General features: G+C 32.2%; 1 protein-coding gene across 2 annotated transcripts in view; it reads right to left on the bottom strand.

Annotated features, from left to right (window-relative positions):
* LOC115877712 (glutamate receptor-interacting protein 2) overlaps positions 1–11,946 on the bottom strand; it is a 291,983-nt gene extending 280,037 nt beyond the window's left edge. Inside the window, exon 1 of one of the 2 annotated variants that reach the window (XM_030893991.1) lies at positions 11,678–11,946. The gene's annotated coding sequence lies outside the window, so the exon portion shown is untranslated. The remainder of the gene's footprint in view (positions 1–11,677) is intronic. The other variant, XM_030893989.1, reaches the window with a different exon arrangement.
* Positions 11,947–19,675: the final 7,729 nt, after the last annotated feature.

Genomic DNA, 19,675 nt, shown 5'->3' with positions numbered 1-19,675 from the left:
TTATTGTTCTTTCCAGTGAAATACCTTATCCACGACTGCTCTCCGGTGAAAAGCTGCCGTTCGCAGTTGTAGTTGTTTAAAAAACGCTACACCTTTATACTAGATTCTATGTAGAGGTGAGAGTAGTTTTGAGCTTTGAATGTCAAATGTTAAAGCGCCTAGCAAAACATAAGCATTCCAAATCTCATTCAAATTCAAGTCAGAATATCAATATCTCATCAAATTTCTCATTCAAATCAGAATATCAACTATGGTGAAACGAAGCACTTTTGTATAGAGGCAAATTATGTAGAAGGTAGACTATGTTCATTCATTCTAAAAGAAATATCTGAAGGCAAACAGGTTTCATGCCCGGCAAAGGTACTAAAGAGCAATTATCGAGAAAGTGTCTGAATTTAACATCCCGACTCATCTGTGTTTCGTGGACAAAGAATTTGATTGTATTAAATGGAGCAAATTTTGGTATGTATTAGAAAACATAGTCCTCAACAGTCCCTCAACACCTTATCCAGCTGATCCGAAGTCTGTACAAGAACAGCAGAGGAAAAGTAAGAGAAAACAACATCATTTCAAATGAATTTGACTTGGAGGCGGGAGTGCGCCAGGGATGCATTTTATCTCCCTTACTTTTCAATATATGTGGCGAATCTATAATGAGGGAGGTTATGGAAGACTACAACGGTGGTATCACTATAGGCGGTAAACAAATAACGAATTTAAGGTACGCAGATGATACACTTATACTCGCATCCTCCGCTAATTAATTAGAATCCATTATGCGCAAATTAGAGGTGGTCAACGAGAGATATGGATTAAATTTAAATAAAAGAAAAACAAAATTAATGATCATCGATCGAAAACCCACGAATACAACAGAAATGGCAGGTTTTGAAGTTGTGGATTAATATATATACCTCGGCTCCCTGATCAAGAGAAATCAAGAGAAGACTGTGTATAGCGCGTAATTCCATGACCAAACTCAATAAAATATGGAAAGATCCAGCCATTTCAATTAGCAACAAACTACGACTACTAAGAGCCCTAATTTTCCCCATTGCCACTTATGCCTCAGAGACCTGGACATTGAAGTTGCCAATGAGACGTAAAATCGATGCTTTTGAAATGTGGTGTTATAGACGGATGCTGCGAATACCGTACACCAGCTCACCGTACAAACATTTCAACTGAATATCGAATCTAAACTCAGTAGCGTGGCAAATTCTCGCGGGGGCCCCCTAAGTATACTCAAAAATTCCTTCAAATACATCATTATTGTGATATCTGTTTGAAACATATTTTTTAACAAGAACCACAATGTGATATTTTTTTTATATTTTGATAATTGTTTCAACATTTATTTATTTATTATTATAGTAGTCTTAACATACTTAAATTAGAAAACAAACATTTATGCTACTAATTAATCAAAGTTTTATTAGAAAAAAAAAACAACTCAACATTTAACTACTAATAATTAAAACACAAATGTGAACAAGAAATTTTAAATATTTATGAAGTATCCTCTATGGTATATTAACTAACAACAGCAGTAACTACAGCACTACCACTTGTTTACTGAAGCTGGTTAATGATATTAGAACAAATCAAGAAAATAAAAATATGACGTGTCTTAGCTTACTAGACTTTAGTAAAGCATTTGATATTCTAGACCATTCATTGCTCCTAGCAAAATTACAGTATTTTGGATTTTCAGACGGCTCTTTAGAATTGATAATAAACCTTTTAAAAGATAGATCACATTGTGTTGTCATGAAACGGGGAAGTTTAAAACAAAAATCTAGTTATATTCCTATGATTTCTGGGGTTCCTCAGGGATCTATTCTGGGGCCACTTTTATTTTCGTTATATGTAGCTGATATGGATAAGGAATTACAGTTTTCTAAATTGCAGCAATATGCAGATGATTCTCAAATTTATTGCAAAATAGATACTAATAATTTGGCACAATTTCAGTTAAATTTTAACGACGATCTTAATAAAATTAATAAATATGCTCTGGATCATAATTTGAAATTAAATGCCGGTAAATCTTGTGTTATAGTATTTGGTAGTGATATAAACAAAATTACAAATACGGCTGGTAACATGAATATCCATGTAGATAATGTTGCGATACCCATTGTTACAGAGACTAAAAATCTTGGAGTCTATTTTGATGCGAAGCTTTCTTTTCAGGCACATATAACTACTAAATTAAAGGCTGCTTATATACGTTTGAAGAATTTTTCGTCTCTTAAGAAATATATACCATCAAAAACTAAGTATCAATTATGTGACACATTTTATCTTTATTTGATTACAGCGATGTTGTTTATGGTACATCCATAAACGCTAGATTCTCTAGAAAAATCCAAATACTTCAAAACTCGTGTCTACGGTTTTCTTTTAACATTCCTTTTAGAGATCATATAATACCACATCTTAAAAATTTATCTATTTTATCCATGACTAACAGACGACAATTTCATATAATGACATTCATTTATCGAATTTTAACTACAGAGCAGCCTCCCTATTTGTTCTCATTGTTTCATTACATTGACCACGATCATTCGACTAGGCAAGTGCATTATTTTAAAATTTCTCAACACCGAACAGCTAACTTCCAAAAATCTTTCAGTTTCATAGCGCCACATTTGTGGAATAATATTTCTAATAGCTTTAAATTTCAATCCTTTACAGATTATAAAAAACAAATTAAAAATCATTTACTAAATTCGTAAATATTATAATTTCTTCGACTGATTTGTGAGATCTTGTTGCTTCTGATATGCCCGTCATTGGTTGTTGTTCCGGTTTTTACACTGTTTCATTATGCCTCTCTGCTTATCTCCGCTCATCCCTGATAAAATTATATTTTCACTTTTTTTATATAATTTTAATTTTTTTAATTCTGTTTATTTTTATAATTTAATTCATTTCTATTTTGTATTTGGGGTCGCACCACTCTGGCACTTTGTGCCATTGTATCGTTTTTTTAATCGCGGTGCGATCCCTTTAGACACACATTTATTAATACTAATATTATTCTGTAAAACTTAATGGGGGTCTATTAAAAAAAATTTGAATTTGAATTTGAATTTGAATATTAGAAAGTCTATTCCTTTTTCCTCGACCTTAACAAAAGGAACTTGTTTACGAGGCTGTCCAAATCTACCTCTTTTGCTCGATCATTCGCAACTGATATTATGGCCAGTGAGCTTAGGCGATTTTGGGACATAGTAGACCTCGCAAAACTTTTTATTATTTTCAGCTTAGAAAAAGTTCTTTCTGGTTCAGCGGATGTTACAGGGAGAACCAGAAACAACTGGAATACAGTGCAAATCTCAGGTATACTGCTAATCAGTAATTGTTTTTTTTTAAATAAAATCAGAAAACTCTCTAATACCTACTGTAAAAATTTTTGATTTTTTCATAAAGTAAATTTTTTGCTTGAATAATTATTGCTGAAAAAAGGATTGTGTGCCAATTATTGTTTTTGAAGGATGAGGGGCGGGGACCCCCAATTTACACGGGGCCACCCGTTTGCCACGCGCCTGTCTAAACTGTCGATATCAATAAATTAATCATATTTAAGACACTTTGGCCACATATCCAGAAACACCAATGGCCTAGAAAAATTAATTGTGGAGGGAAAAGTGAACGGGAAACGTCCCACAGTGGGGTATTTGACACTGATAGTTGATCGAAATTTTTTTATGTAGACCTTATATAAATTATTGCTATTTTCAATTAAAGAGGAAATAATATGAACAAAATTAAGGATAATTCGTCGATTCTAAAAAAAGAAAGAAAAATCACTGTTCCAGTGTTTCCACGGTCAGTGCCAGTAGTAATATCGCAACTACTACTACTAATGCTACGACTGATCCGCGAGCAATGCCCATACCACTAAAGTCGCTACTAATGCCAAATTGTGCTGTACTGCTAATGGCACTAATGCGATCGCTTTGTACACAACAATGCCATCGCGGTTTACACCTCGCATTAGTATATCACTGATTGGCAAATTAGAGGAAACCAAGAATGTTCTTCTCATTTTATCAGCAAAATCGCAAAAAGTCGCAGTATTTTATTTTACTGTATGAAAGCCCAATGTTTACTCAGTAAAACGTATATAGACAATATGCTGAATTCTTCGAAATGCGCAACTAAATCTCTATGTATAATAAAAATGTCACAAATTTAATCAAATTTTCTGAACGCCTAACTTTTAGTTGCAAAAAAAATCATTAGTATAGAGAATATCAAAATAAATAATACGTTTTTGCTGCAGCTTGCTGAGCCATTTTCAATCAAAACGATAATATGAACGTAAAAAGAGCACAAGAACAACAACAATTTAAAATTTTAAACATAAAATTTAGCCATTTACCTCTTATCTGTGAGAAATAACAACTTTGACGTTTCGTTGAAACAAATGAATGCAACTAAACACACCCATAGCAACGCCATTCATGGCAGAGATGATTTAACTTATCATTTATCTTTTTTTGGGAAATCTCAAACACATTTGCTTTTTCGAATTTCGATCACCTTTTTCATGCTAATACCCCACCGTGCGTCCTAGAGGGAGATCTCCAAACCGTTGGGTGGACCAAATGAAGACGATAATAGGTCATAGTCTGCACGAGGCCAGTACTGCTGCGCAAGACAGAACAACATGGAGAGACCCAATAAATGCGATATCATAATGCCAACATACTCTTATAGAGTAATAGGAAGGTGGAGGAGGGAGATTATGTTACGTAAAAGTTGTATCTTCACAAAATATTGAGACACATTGTATATAGAAGAACTTTTTTATGTATATTTTCCGAGATAAATGAGAAACTTATTAAAAAGAGAATGTGTTTTGTATCTGAAAACAATTTTAAACTCCTTTCCGAAAATCAATATGGATTCGTGGAGTCCAAATCCGCAACTGATGCTATTATAAAGAGCTATGGGAGTGGCTTCGGGCACTGAAGTGCATCCGAGGTTTCTTTGTGTGTTTTTGGCCAGATTTAGCAAAAAGCGTTCGATACAGTTCACCATGAAATTCTATTTATACACACTTGGTAATATGGGTTTTAGGAGGATGGACCGACTCTATTTAGAAGCTATCTAAATAACCGACAACAAGCGATATTACATCCAGGGTGTTAAAAGCGAGAAAAGAATTGAATTCAACTATGGTGTACCTCAGGGCACTGTACTGGGCCCTGTACTTTTTTGTATATACATTAATGAGTTACTAAACTTGAAACTCGATGCACACATTTTGAGTTATGCTGATGATACAGCAATTTTCTTCAGATCAACGTGTTGGAATCAATTGAAAGCAAAAGTAGAAAAATCAATGGAAATAGTGTGCAATTTCTTTAATAATAATCTTCTTACTGTTAACTTTAAGAAAACTTTCTTCTTACCTTTTGCCTGCTATTCAGATACTCTTCCAAAATTCAATTTAGATATAACTTATAACAATAAGCTAGTGACAATAAGCTCAACAAACAAATTTAAGTATCTTGGAGTCATCTTTGATAACCACATGAAATGGAATTATCATATTCAGTTTGTGACTAAAAAGTTAAGATCACTTATTGTAATATTTAAGTTTTTAAAAAGTGTAATTCCTATAGAATTACTAAGAAATGTGTATTTTGCTTTAGCTCAGAGCCATTTACAATACGGTATTGTGGCCTGGGGCTCAGCAAGCAAAAATCAATTATCAAGTGTAAATATAGTTCAGAAATGGTTGCTGAAAATAATATACGATAAAAACTATAGATATCCCTCTGATGCCTTATACATAGAAGCAGCCATTTTTGACGCTAAACAATTATTTTGGTTTAATACATTATCTATAACATTCAGTAACAGAAGTAAAAATAATCTAATCCCACATTCATACCCACTACGTCGACTCGAATTAACTATTAATGTACCTCGGATGCATAAAACTATCGGACAAAAAAGTCATTTATATGTAGGACCTAAAATTTTTAATGTTTTACCTAAAGAAGTTGTTAATTGTCAAAACATTAATATTTTTAAAAAAAGATTAAAAGAATGGATACTTGGTAAAACAATAACCGAAATGCATACATTTATACTCAGCAAAATGTGAAATATTAAAAACCATTCACAATAAATATAATATTTGAAAAAAAAAATAATGTAATCTATATGCCTTAGAACTTGCAATCTACCCTATGTCAATATCTGACCACTTTGTGTAATAACTTGTTTTTTAGTGCTTAAGTGTTGGACAATAAAATATATTAATTTGATACATTTAGATATAGTTAAGAATTTAGTATAAAATATTGTAGTTATTGTTGTAGAAATAAAACTCCTCAGACAAGGTTCTACCTTAAGAGGATATTATGTTTATTCACTATTTTGTATTCGTAAGTTATGTATAAGTCTTGTATATACTTTGTAATTGGATCAGTTTGAATAAACATTATTTATTATTATTTATTTATTATTTATTACTGTATATAAAGAATTTTTTATGTATATTTTCCGAGATAAATGAGGCGTAACAAATTCTCCCTCAAAACATTGTGAGTTCCTGCTGATAATTTCATTTTATAGCGCCCCCTAAATGTCTTTATTGTGCCGTTTTCTCGCTTAGTAATATGTAGCTGGTCGCTATACAGCTACGCAAAATTAGAGTGAGCGATAAGACTTTACATTTCTCGGCCTAAGGGAGCGTTAATAATTCGGATAGGTCGGGGGATGTGGCCTGGGGGATGCGGTGAGGATAGAGTGATTAAGTTAACTGATCGGAAGTTATCGAGAAGGGTGTAAATGGCAAACGATTAAGGGCAGAGCGGAGGTGGAAAGTCGAGGTGCTAATACGGGTCTAGGTAATTGGGGAGGCTTACATTAATTTCCTTAACTGGGCTTATTTTCAAAATAAAAACACTAAATCACCACAATACACCAAAACACGCGCGTCCAGTGTAAAAGTAAAAGTGTTTTGGTGTATTGTGGTGATTTAGTGTTTTTATTTTGCTGTGTAACACCAAAGGTTTCAACCTTCAACTGTAATGGACTTATTTTGCCACTGAAACAGAAAACTTAAAAAGATATAATTATACAGGATGTTTCAAAAAACATGTGCCATCTCTCGTGGGGAGATTCCTCACGTAAAAATATGATTTATTTTTCATATCAACATAGGTCCGATTCTGCTTTGTTTCGTAGCTACAGGGTGTTAAAGACTTAATAATTTTTCGATTTATTATAATTTTCTTCCAAGTACTTTTAGCGTTTCGATTGAAATTTTGAGGGTAAAAGTTTCTGTAAATGCGACATATTTTAAAACTAAAAAATGTCGACATATTCACCAGGTACGTGCATATGGGTTATCACTGAAATATTTTTCTAAAAAAAACATGTACGCCACTGACTTTTTTTCTTGTTAACGAAATAGTGTAAGCAGTTTAATCCCGATTAAAAGTTGTCGCTTGATATTTTGTCAATTTCGGTCTCCTTGATGAGATAATGGCAATTTTATTAATTTGCCTTGATTCAAGTCAATAGCAACCTTTAAAAAAATGTACCTCCCAAGCAAGACAGATAGTTCCAAATCCCTTCGGTTTAAGACTGGCTACCAAGACATAGTTCCTGGGTGCACCCTGTTTACTAATTTGTCACTATATCCGGTAATACCACTGCAAAGTATTTTTGGATAGTATCTGTTACCACTCTGTTACTAGTCATTTGGAATTTAAACACCCAAAATTAAGGTAGCAAATGGGTTGTTGCGTCTAGTAACTGGGACTACGCAAATCCAATCAATTGTTACCACTAAGTGGCAAAATCTACATAGTGACAATAAATACGGAACGGCTACCAGCCTGTGCTACTAAAATGGGTGTATGAAGTACTTGTTACTATATAGTCCCATGCTTAGTCGCAGAATAGTCGCAGTACCCTATATTTTGGGTCGTAAAGTTACGAAGCATTTGGGTACTATATGTTGGTCCCAAAATAGTAGCTGCGACTATGGTTTGTTACTATAAAGTAACGGGTACTATACTCCTATTGACGTCTTGCTACTATAAAGTTGTGGAAACTAAAAAATATTTCTTTATAGTAGCAGATCGCGTATTTACCCATTCCGTCCGTTACCACAAGAATAAAGCTCAATAAAATTGTTTGTTCACTGCGCTGCTAGTGGAACTTCCTAGACAAGTTCACCAGGATAAAGGGTTTATTGGATTAAATTTAGAGAAGTATGACTGGACTTTGATATGACAATAAATTATTTTAAATTTATTTTTGAAAATTCATATACATATTATTATTATGTATGATTGTCATAATCAATTTTCTATATATTTGTAAAGTTCTTATAGCTGCATTTTTCTAGAAATGGCGAGTTGGTGACTATTGATGAATTTAAAGATAAAACAGAGCTCAGAGAAGAAAGTAACATAAGTCAGGAACTAAGGCATTGGGCATTAAAACACCAAATTAGCCACATTGCTTTAACAGATTTACTTGGTTTGCTAAAAAATGAAGGCTTAACATCATTGCCAGGAAACAGCAGGACTTTATTGAGTACACTGAGATATTGTGTCATTGTTCCAATGGGAAATGGAGAATTTTGGTACAATGGAATAAGGAAGATTTTAGTAGAACGTTTATCCGAAGAGACCAACCTAGAATCGGTGTCTCTAATTTTTAATGTTGACGGCTTGCCTCAATTTAAGAGTTCCCCATTAGAATTTTGGTCGATACTCCTAAAAATGCATGAATATCATTGCGATCAACCCATGGTGGCAGCTATTAATTGTGGCGAGTCAAAACCTCCATTACATGAATATTTACATGATTTTGTAACAGAATTAAATGAGATTTTGGAGACTGGAATTAAAGTAAATCAGATTAGGGTGAAAGTAAAAATTCGATTTTCTCATTTATCATTTTTTTTATTCAATTGTTTTTGGTTAATTCATGTTTCACCGGAAAAGACAACTTTTGATTATTAAATGGCACCCTCAATATTTTTTGCTTAATTCAATAGAAAATGAGACTCTGAATAGAATGACATATTATAATACGACATTTTCTCATATGTAATTTTTAAAATTTCATAATTTTCTCAAATTGTAACATCGGTTCATAACGGCAATTTGACTCGAAATATCAAGTGTGTGGTACCAAATTATTCGTAAAAATGCTTTTTTCAAATATGCTAATAAGTCATCCTCGTTCCATTTGGAAAAATTGAGATATGATTAAAAATACAATTTAGGCATCTTTTAACCAGTCAGGAGAAGACACGAAAAACATTAAAAGATCAAATATATTTTTCCAAGGCTCCTAGATAAAAAATTAGTGTTCTTAAATTGTTTTGAGATTAGACTATTAGAGGTAGGCGGAACTTTATAGAAACATATGGAACTATATTGTCACAAAATGCCTGATTGTCCGACTTTTTGGGTGTTCACAGTAACTTTCTAGTTCCAGTAGTTACCATAGTGTACAAAATTTAAATACATTTAAGAATAACGAAGTTCCGAAGTAGTAACCGATACTACAAAGTAACTTTTGGGTAGTAACAACTTAATCACTGGAAGTAGCGGATCTTTTAAAGTAAAAAATGGGTAGTCCCTGCTACTTCTTAGGGAAGAGCCTAACTTTATCGTAGCGAAGTGTGCGTCAGCCATTTTTTACTGTCAGACATTTTTTAATTAAATTTATTTGTTAATATATTTTCATTTTTTCTTTATTTTCCCAAGTTTTATAGTGCTTTAAGCATTTATTTTTCCAATTAGAACTCGAATCCACTTTCGTGCATTACGAAATATTATTTTTAATATTTTTGATATTATTTTTTGTCCTTAAATATCTACAAAATTGAATTAATTCGAAGGCGCGTTAAAATATTTCCATCTAACTCGGTAATATTTGTCAGTAAAGTGACGTGCGTTATTATATTAGTCCTGGAAGTGTCCGAAATACGCGATTAGAAACCATCATTTTCCTCATAAACATAACACGCCATTATTAACTTAACTTTAATATGGCCATGCACCGCGGCTGTCATATCATATTATTATTTTATTTCAAAACGTTTTTAAAAAGTAGAGGTCGCTAGCAGAATGTTTTGCTACTATATAGTAGTAGTTACCAGGCGGCTTACGTAGGGGCGACCAGGCCGCTACGTAGCAGGATAGTGGCCGCTACTACCCTTTCACTTTATAGTTACGAAATATAGCGGCAGCGTTAGTCCCTGGGACCACCCGGTATACTACCCAGTTACCCTAAATTCTTCCCCATTTTAGTAACAGTTACGTGGCGGCTACGTGGCGGCAACGTAGCCGTCGATAGTGGCAGTCTACTTGATGGTCGCTTTTGTAGTCCCAGGAACGTACCTGCTACTATCTGTGTTGCTTGGGCTAATATCATTAACTTGCGAAAGTTTTAAATAAGTACTCACTGATTCCTCGTCAAAAAAATATAAAGAAAAAGTTCCTATAAATATAGGTATGGAAATACTTAGTTTTAGAGTTACAGAATGTTAAAACTTTTTAAGATTAGTTTTTTTATAATTGAAGAGCGTAAGTTCTAAGGGTCTATGTGCCAAAAACCTGGAACCACGATAATCAAATAAAATTATCTTGATAAGCAGTAAACATCATTTTAGCATATAAATATCTATTTTTAAGTGAAATAGCTTCGTTTAAGTAAGATCCCTGAGAAAAAGTAAAGAAAAAATATCTAAATTAAAATGAAAAAAAATCCAAAAACAAAATGAAATAGGAAATCGTAAAAGGGTCTAAGTGCCTCATTACTTACTTCTGAAAAAGGGCTATGTGCCTTAATACATATTAGCAAACTCCTAACACATATTACCAGGAAGGTCCAAGTACCAAAAACAACACAAAATTTTATTCACTTTTGGATGTTTTATTACAAAAAAAATGTACAAATTTTTTGTTTTGTATTCTTACCCACTTGTCCTTAAACGTTTTTGTTCTTTTTTTATACTTTCGGATCCTTTTACTCGCTGTTTTCGCTCCATTTTTTTTTTTGTGTTTGGAATGTTTCGTGTTTGGAATGACACGAGATTGACGAGATAAATAAACATTGCAACATATGATTAATATGATCTACTTCACGGTGACGGCACATTGACCCTTTAGAAATAAAATTACCGGTGGCACTTACAGGGAGCGCCATCTTTCACGCAGTAGATGAGCGCCTAGATATATCGCGATGGCACTTATATTTACATCTTGTAGCTACGAAACAAAGCAGAATCGCACCTATGTTGATATTTTCATATGAAAAATAAATCTTATTTTTACGTGCGAAATCTCCCCACGAAAGATGGCACATGTTTTTGAAACACCCTGTAAGCTCAGTAGTTATAGGAATTAGATTAATTTACACTTAATAATGTTCGGTGATACTAGTTATACATCTAACTGAAACTTTGTATAAAATTTAAATTGCCACATTCAAAAAAACGTTAACCAACATAGTATATTGGTTAACGTTAATAAACGTATAATGTTTATGAATGAATTATTATCATAATTACTAAAATAGATTTTTCAACATTAAAGGTATACTTCCAGGTCCAGGAAACGAACCAAAAAAATCGTCACTTCTTTGTTGTTTAATTTTCCAGAAAAAAACTCACACTTTTTTCAACATAAATTCAACGCCGTTCTCACCGTCCAAGAATAAAAATAGATTCCCGCATTCTTACACGCACGTCATTATTTTGAAAACATACACATTTATTGGAACTACCACCACTCTTAACGTAATCTACTAGATTTTATCACCAGAATCATCACATTTTCTACACGGCCATAAAGCACGCTCGTTTTCCACGTTTTTCACGACGAATTTCCACGAGTTGGCGTGATTTCCCGCCCGATTTTCACCGAGTTATACGGTCGTACCGCCCGGTAGACTGAGAGGAAAAGCGGAACAGTTTTCGGGCTTCAGAGGGAACCGACGGCGATCGAAAGTTTATATTTAGACGGGACCGAGATGCCTAGGATATAATAATGTAGACTTAGAGCGGTAAAAATGTGGAAAAAATACGATTGAAAATACTATTTTAGCTTTCAGGAATTTTAAAACTTTTTTTTTTCTTAGACTATGTTTTTACTAGAGAAAAAAGTTCAGAATTTTAAGAGAGCGTCTAACAGGGAATAGCTTTAAAAAATAGAATTAAATTATTCTAGGTACTGCCGATAAAAAGCCGATGAACTAAACTGCCCGTCAAATTAAATACCACAGAGATTTTTTTACTCATTTTCAACGAGTTGTAACTTTGAAAAAAATGGACCGATTTTGTTGATTTTTTTAGCTTATTAAAGATCGTTTTTCGTAGATTGATCTGATTTTTCTAAATTTTGTATGAGATTTAGTTTTCTATGCTATACAGGGTGTGAAAAAGAGGAATGTAATTTTTGTAATTTTTGTGTTGCTGCCATTTTACCCAAAAAAAAATTTAACTAGAATTATAAGTTCTGGGCAACGACCTCTAACCCAATAGACGCAGCATTCCTATACCGATTGTATTGGTCTGTTTTGTCTGCGCATAAACAATAACCGATGATAGGCGGGGCGAAGCGGGAGGCTCAAAATGTAAACACGGGTCAGGGGCGTGCTTACGTATTTAAATTAATTATTAAAAATTAGACAATTTAAGTCGCCTATCTACTTAGTTTGATTTGCAGAAAAGGTGACTTTAAAACCTTCACCGGATATCAATAAATCTCAATTTCTTAATTAAATTAATAGTTTATTTTTAAAGAAGCATGCGTAATAATATGTTATTAACCAGAGGATATATGCGTTACTATTAAAAGACATGTTTACTGTTTAATGTGGTGAAACGTCTAGAACTACTGGCAACGTCGCTGCTAGTCTTCCTGAATGAAATGAGCCGTCCGTTCCACCACCCTCGCGACGGCCAATGGTCCGTTATAGCGTACTACGTTTAGCTTACGGTGTGTTTGAAGTCGGAATCAAGTCCGAAGTGAACTTTTCAGTGTTTTTCAGTAGTTTTTGCTTTTTGTTTAACGTACTTTTGAATCTGCGAATTTTCAATATGGTACGAGAGTGTAAAATGTGTGGAAAAATAAGCTCAAATTACCCGAATTTGTCTTTTCACAGGTAGGTATTGTTTCCGCCGCGCCGTAATCGCCGTACATAGGCGTCCCACAAAGGGAGCCTCTCGCAATTAAAATAATTTCTAATTATATTTGTTGAATTTTGAGCTATTAAAACAAGAACGTAGTAGCCGGTAATTGAATTATAATTCGTCTCAATTACTACTTAACTGTTGTAGATCATAACAAATTTGAATATAAACGTTGCATTTGAAACTTTATTACTTATAAGCCAGAAAGTGACATTTTTTTCTTAAAATTGCGTCATATTTTGGTCATTATATACGATATTCTAAAGGAATATTGCTCAACAAATAAACAAAGGTGTTTACCCGCCCTTTTTCACATTTTATTGCATTATTATATCTGCCCCTTCGGCCTTGTTTAAACATTTTATGCCACCGTACAAATACCTCTTCCTAGAGTTATTTGTACGGTGTGTTTACCTTTTTAGAATGGGACGAACTGTAAACAATTCTTAGGCTACTAGTTTTATACATACATATATACAGAGTGACCTAGGCCTCCAAAAAGCTTTTTACCTATTACGTTTTGGTTTGTAATTTTTATTTCAATTTTTACATAAGATGGGGGGCCATTGTAACGCACATTTTCAAAATATTTTTGTCAACATACAGGGTGATTCAAACCGCTATACATATGTTTAATACAGTTCATGAAGATTTTGACATTTAACTAAAATTTGATTGTCTGATGAAGCTACCTTTAAAAGTAATGGATTTGTAAATAAACGTAATATTCATTATTATGCGACAGAAATCCCATACTGTAGCACACAGATTTGATACTTTTAATGATAAATGCCTTCTATTGAGAGACTAAAAGGTAATTGCCTTCGTATCAGAGCCATCATAATACAAGAAGAAGATCGAAAGTCAAATCTTGTCTTATATTTTCAAAAAAATACAATTTTCTCATTAAATATTGATTTTAGGTATAGGAAAAGTTATTAATAATACAAGATTAAACAACTACTACACATTACTTTACAGGAAGCTATCGATTGCGGACTAACTAAATCGTTACTAATTACTAATTTTAAAAAAGTTCTTTTAAGATCAAAAAGGTAAAACTAAAAACCTAAATTATCATTTGAGATTAAACGGAAGTTCTAAATAATGTTGCCTATTCTAAACAAGAAAAAATTTATTTATAAGTTTTATAACATCTCTAATTAAATTTGGACGAAAATAATATTTCTGTTTGCTGTAGGTAATTTTCTCAGGAAAATATACGTAAATAAAAATGACTTTTAAGTAAAAAAGTCAAAAGGACAAATTATTCCAAAAGGACTGTCCTTTTCAAAAAGGACAGGTGGCAACCCTAGGTATTTCTGGAATGGAAATTTAATGGCAAATCTACAACTTTAGTTTGAAAATATGTTCCGGCCACCTATGTTTACAAAAATGTCTAAAATGTGCTTTACCATTGCCTCCATATTCTGAAAAAAAAATTGAAAGAAAAGTCACCAACCACAAACCTTATATATTATATTAGATCTTATAACAAAACTCATCTGCCGAAAAAGTGTTAATGTAGTATATTAATATGGAATAAACATTTTACTAATTACTTTACTTTTACTTTACTAATTAAATTCGTTCCAAAAAACGATACGCCACTGGCCATTAGAACAATCCAAATGCGCCTAGTTGCCGGGGTCGGAAATTTTAGACTTCTCTGTCTCTTATGTCCTTGTTTGACACATTGGAATGTTTGATACACTACCAACGAGTATTTATGAATGAGATGTTCGGTCTATATTTATAATGTCTTTGCTCGGGACGTATTTGGAATTTTTACGAAAACTCATCTGGAATAAAAGATAGTCAATTTTTACTCTAACTTGTATTTTTTCTACCTTTCTTAAGAGATATGCTAACAAAATTGAAATTAACTTTAAAATTGTAGGATATTCCTTACTTTTTCAATGTGAAATTAAAAAAAAATGATTTAACTAAAGCAGTTTAATACAGGATCTCTTAAAAATACGACCAGCGAAAAAGTAAAATGATTTTTTTAACCTTATGGGCTGTTAAGTTCAGAATATTAAAAAAATATAGAGATATCAGTGGCGTAACTAACCTTACTTTCTTTAATTTATTTAGGTTAGTTAATAAACTACCAAAAAAAGGAACTCATCAGAAAAAGGAAACGACGTTGACGTTTGGTGAATTACAAGATCCTGTGAATATCTCAGTTATTTATGTACTTTATGACGTCGCACATGACATAAATAGTCCCTCTAGTTTTTCTACCGCTCTAAAGATATACGGCGGCATATCCGATACACGTGCGTGAGCCCGATCCTTTTTTTCTTTTTATCGAAAATAAGAAAAGATCCGTAACTTACGGCCTGGTAGTATATTAAACGGTTTTACGATGTGTTTTGGGTAGTATTTTAGTCCGTATCGGTGGGCTGGAGTCCGTAAAAGCTCTTTAAGGCGATGCTAGGACGGTAATAGAGCCATAACGAGACTAAGTATAGAAATAAACACAAAGAACGGAAATAAATAGCCAGGGAGTATGCTTTGGTTTTATTCAGAAACAGTGGTTTTTAAGGAATACCCTCGATAATCTGTTATTACACTTTATTTTTTATGGAAAAATCTTGCTGTGATTTGTTGATATGGCCTCTCAAAACCTGCTGCTGTGGTCTTCTCGTATGTTTTGCTTGAATAGACGAAACGTTGCAGATATACGCACAGATCAAGTTCTGTGCACATTACTATGACTTGTCGTTCAATCTTTTGTATTCTAAAACTCAGTGGTGGCGTAACCATGAGGTCAAATGGTCAGTGCCCCAAAAAAAAAAATTCAGGAGAAAATTAGAAAAACTTATTTAAATTATACTTTTTGTAAATCACTTTTTTTCATCCTAAATTATTCAAAACTATTCCCAATTTATCCAATTTTCGCTTGAAAACATTTTATTTTACCCATTTTCTCTACTGCCGGTCAAAATTTCATGTTGTCCTTCGTTCCCGCTATATTTTACACATATTAAACTCCAAGTACCGCGGCTCGTGACGCCAGCAATGTCAGGTATACTACGTATAGAAAATATAATGGGTTAAGGTACGATAGACATAGTTTATATTGGCCATTGACCGCGTCATTCAAAAAAGGATTTGTAAAGTAGGCAACTTCATATACACTTGTATTTGGTAGTTTACTGACAGACGATATAAAAAGTGGCGATTTTTGTCTTTGTCTATAAACCCCAGCGTGTTATTATTGTAATTTGTAATATTGTTTATACAGGGTTGTTCACCACATACGACACGGAGTATTATAGCTAAACGATTAGATTTTTACAAATTTTAAGTTTTGGGTTCGTTGAAGGACTATTAGAGCTACAATTTAGAAATAATTTTACAAGATTCAGAGTGTCCCAAATAAGTAAAAAATGCTATAGTTGTATTTTTTTAAATGGAACACCCTGTATATTATTACATTTTTAGATTCTACGATTGAAATAAAGGTAAATTTTATTAAGGTTTATCACACTTAAACCTTACCGTTTTTGAAATATTTTCAATTTTGTGAAATTGCAGTAAAAATTTTAAGGCTTCATTTCTCCAAGGGTATCAAAGTTTTTAATACTAAATATTTACTGAAGTTTATTTATTGATCAGTTATTGTGTTGCAATAATAAAATTATACTACCTTATACAGAGTGTCTAAAATTTTATTTTAAATAATTACTAGCTTTAAACGGCAATAACTTGTTTAATTTTTTAAATAGAACGCCCTGTATATTTTAGGAGAATCAGATGCATAATTTAATTGTCTATCAAATTGTATTATACCACTTTTTACCTATCCCTTCAAGTTTTCGTAGAAAATGCATTTTCTTATAATTTAGATCTCATTTATCATGGAATATTGACATGACATGATTGATATGACCCATGGAATATTGACATTTTAGATTGTTTTTAAAGCAACAAATGTACAAAATGTACAGGCTAGTAATATTATTGTTTTTAACAAAATGATAATATTGCTAACCCATTTGTATGCAATAAGAAAACTATTTAAATCTTCATAAAAGAGTATACCATTAATTAAATATACCACCATTATTTCCGCCCAAATACTAATTAATTACATACTTAATTATGTTCGTGAATAAATTATTCAAAATAAATGTGGATTTGAATCAGAAATCAATATAATAATAAGTTATAAAAATGAATGTCTCTGTTATTACAAATAAGCATTTGTCAAAAAATGAAATATCATTTTTAAGGTGTTACTTTTTATCACACTGTCTAATACACATAAAAAATTCATTTTTTTAGTTTTTGGAGCAATTATTATTAATCAACGCAAACAGTCAATTAATGTAGTTTGAATACTGGAATCATTTTAATTGGTCCTTTTTAACAAATATTTAAACAGTTTTTTTATTTTTTAATGAAATAAACAAGTATATCGAGAATATTAGTATCTGTACTCTTTAAAAATTTGGTACATCTTTAAAAATAATCTAAAATGTCAGTCTTCCATGGATATATTGATAAATGAATTTAAAATTACAAGAAAATGCATTTTCTACGGAAATTTGAAGCTATAGGTAAAAAATGGTATAATACAATTTGATAGACAATTAAATTGTGCATCTGATTCTCATAAAATATACAGGGTGTTCCATTTAAATTAAACAAGTTATTGCCGTTTAAAGCTAGTAATTATTTAAAATAAAATTTTAGACACTCTGTATAAGGTAGTATAATTTTTATTATTGCAACACAATAACTGATCAATAAATAAACTTCAGTAAATATTTAGTATTAAAAACTTTGATACCCTTTGAGAAATGAAGCCTTAAAATTTTGCCTACAATTTCACAAAATTTTTCAAAAACGGTAAGGTTTAAGTGTAATAAACCTTTATCAAATTTACCTTTATTTTAATCGTAGAAACTAAAAATGTAATAATATACAGGGTGTTCCATTTAAAAAAATACAACTTTGATATTTTTTATTTATTTGGGAAACTGTGTATCTTGTAAAAATATTTTTAAATTGTAGCTCTAATAGTCCTTCAACGAACCCAAAACTTACAATTTGTAAAAATCTAATCGTTTAGCTACAATACTCCGTGTCGTATGTGGTGAACAACCCTGTATATTAGTTGAGAATCAATATAGTTGATTAAGAAATATCGAGTGCATTATTTCTATATAAATACATATATTACAAGATTTCAGTCATATCGCTGGAAAAATTTCGCCGTTTGGGCAGTTTGGGTGTTTTTATAAAAACTCAAATTATAAACCTAGGTTTTTGTTTCGTTTATCGCGTATCGCGTATAATGTTTGGTTTAGTCAATATAAATCAATATTTAAATTTTTAAATATCGAAAAAAAATTAGTTTTAGTTGCCGCAGCTTTTTCGTAGCCGAGGGTTTGAGATGCAGCGCGAAATTTTTTGTGTATATAGTTAATAATTCATAATTTTCAGGTTCTGGCTAAATGATGAACTCTTGTTGACTGATTCTGGAATAGATATTTTCAAATAGACAACACATGATGTTTAGTTTGTAAAATCGTGCGGTTAAAAGGAAACAATCGCTTACATTTCGAAAAACGTCTAGAGAAAGAATGAGGAAGATGCATATATTTTATTTTTCGCCAGAAACTGTTTAATTTATTAGAATAAATATGTGTAAATGCAAAAAAAAACTTTTTTCTTGAAAGCAGTACCACAATTTTATAAAACGGACCATTAAAATACTATGGATAACGCAAACGACGCCTCGCGAATTGAAACGATATTCTATTGGTCTGACGTCACCCGCCGTTCTCGTCGACCCGCGATGGCCAGCAGCAGCCAGACGTGTTCCGTTTATGTACGTATTTAGGTGGGGTACTAAGACATTTTTGTTGCTTTTAGCGTTGAATGAAGGAGATTTTTATGCTTTTTTGTGCAGCTATTATTTATATGTGTTGTGTGTTCTGAGAATTTTTTAAGTAATGGCAGATTCCGGGTTTGTAAAAGCACAATCAGATAACTTGCCAAAAGTCGATGCTTTTATGTTGGCTGCTTTTATAAATACAAATTCCCAATTTATTGGTGCTGAATTACGAGAAAAAAACAGAGAGGTATGTAACATTTATTCTTTGTAGTACTGAGGCATATTTAAGTATAAGTAGGTACCGACTGTTACGAACTTTTATATAGTTATAAATATTAATGTTATAAACTTATTTTTCAGATCAGGTAGGGAGACGTATGGAGATAATGCTGTAGGTTATGTAGAAGTGACAAGAGACAAAAATATTTGTATAGTCGTGGAAAAATAACTCCAGAGCATAGCGTGAAAAAGAAAGTTTTTTTTTATATATTGACACCCCTTTACCCTTGTTATTTTTAAAGATTGTTTTTTTACGAAATTACAGGAAATAAATGGTTTATTAGTAATGAAAATATTATACAAGGTGTCCCATAAGCAAACGCCAAAATTAAGTTACTTTTTTA

Source organism: Sitophilus oryzae, unplaced genomic scaffold (genome assembly GCF_002938485.1).
Source record: "Sitophilus oryzae breed Bouriz unplaced genomic scaffold, Soryzae_2.0 scaffold_1498_pilon_pilon, whole genome shotgun sequence".
Lineage (NCBI taxonomy): Eukaryota > Metazoa > Arthropoda > Insecta > Coleoptera > Curculionidae > Sitophilus > Sitophilus oryzae.
Note: the sequence above shows the minus strand (reverse complement) of the source record. Positions and strands in the feature narration are given on the sequence as shown.